The sequence below is a fragment of the Priapulus caudatus genome, unplaced genomic scaffold (assembly GCF_000485595.1).
Source record: "Priapulus caudatus unplaced genomic scaffold, Priapulus_caudatus-5.0.1 Scaffold322, whole genome shotgun sequence".
Lineage (NCBI taxonomy): Eukaryota > Metazoa > Priapulida > Priapulimorpha > Priapulimorphida > Priapulidae > Priapulus > Priapulus caudatus.
The window spans coordinates 213,474-215,026 of NW_014577383.1; the positions used below are offsets into that span (position 1 = coordinate 213,474).

The 1,553-nt window shown below is 50.0% G+C and overlaps 1 long non-coding RNA gene across 1 annotated transcript in view; it reads left to right on the forward strand.

The window, feature by feature from the left end:
• LOC106809014 overlaps positions 1 to 1,553 on the forward strand; it is an 8,179-nt gene that overhangs the window by 5,940 nt on the left and 686 nt on the right. The gene's annotated exons all lie outside the window — the stretch shown is intronic.

Below are 1,553 nucleotides of genomic sequence, written 5' to 3' on the forward strand. Positions count from 1 at the left end.
GCGTGCGTGCGTGCGTGCGTGTGTACCTACGCGTGCGTGCATGCGTGCATTAGGGTTAGGGTTGGTACACGCACGTACACGCGGGTACACGCACGTACACGCGGGTACACGCACGTGCACGGGGGTACACGCAGATACACGCACGTACACGCGGGTACACGGAGATACACGCGCGTACACGCACGTACACGCGAGTACACAAGCAAGTACACGCGGGTACACGCACGTACACGCGGGTACACGCACGTACACGCACGTACACGCAAATTTCCTGGGGGAGGCCCCCCCAGACCCCCCCGCCATGTGCTTCCGCGCCTAACAGGCGCTCACTGTGGGGTGGTGTGCCCTTTTTGGGGGATGTGCCCTTAAAATCTGGAAAAATACTGTCTAGCCTCAGCTCTGGATCCACAGGCACTTGGAACGTCTCAATAAAAAAATTAATGGTAAATAAACACGAAATGTACCACCTTCGTAAAATGCCGGTCAAATGCTCATCTGCAACACCCAATTAAGTACACCGCACGCCCGCCCGCGCTGTGCACAAACAACATGAATAAGACATAATCAAACATATGTTGTTTGTGCACAGCGCGGGCGTGCGGTGTACTTGCGTGTTGCAGATGAGCATTTGACTGGCATTTACAGGTGATTATAGGTGAAATAGAGTAGAGAAACATGAAGACTTTGGTACATTTCATGTTTATTTACCATTATTTTTTTTTATTGAGACGTTCCAAGTGCCTGTGTCTGGATCCGCCCCTGACACACACGCGACCGGGCGCACACACGTGGGTATGGTTGCACGCACGCGTGCACCTATATTATAGGCGTAAGTAAACTCACATAATTTTTGTGCCTCGGTTGGGGGGGTAAAAAAGTTTTCACTGAAATACGGTCATTTGGGTCAATGCCGTGGACGATACTATATCCGCGAGAGGGAGAGGAAAATACTGAGGGGAAGGGAGTGAGAGGGGAGGAGGGACGGAGGAATGTAGACAGAGATGTGCATACGCATGCGCAATACACACGCGCAGACAAACGCACGTACGGCACAAACACAGGCACGGATGCACATATTCCTTTTAATATAGTTACTTCTCTCGCCTTCTCCTTCACTTTCTCTATGTATGGTGCACTCCATAGATATAATATAACACGTGTTATAACTTATATGATATCTATGGGTGCTTCGCTCTCGCGGGCCCTCGGCCCGCTCGGAGCTCCGCTATGAACCTAGAGATGGCGCTTTCATCACTTTTGAAAATGGCGCCGATTTTGTTGTGGCATTTTAAGGGGCACAGTTGTTTTATACCTATTTACAGCCCCACAACACACTGTATGGAAAGTAGAGAGACGTAAAACATTTCATATTTACGAGGTAAGCATTCTCCGTAGCCTTATGATGAAGTTAGCGCTAGGTAATGCATTACACCTGCTCAGGCAATTTGTGAGGCTCTCACACACACACCTCTCTGAGGCAATTTGTGAGGCCTCTCACACACACACCTCTCTGAGGCTCTCTCTCTCTGAGGCTCTCTCTCTCTCTCTCTCTC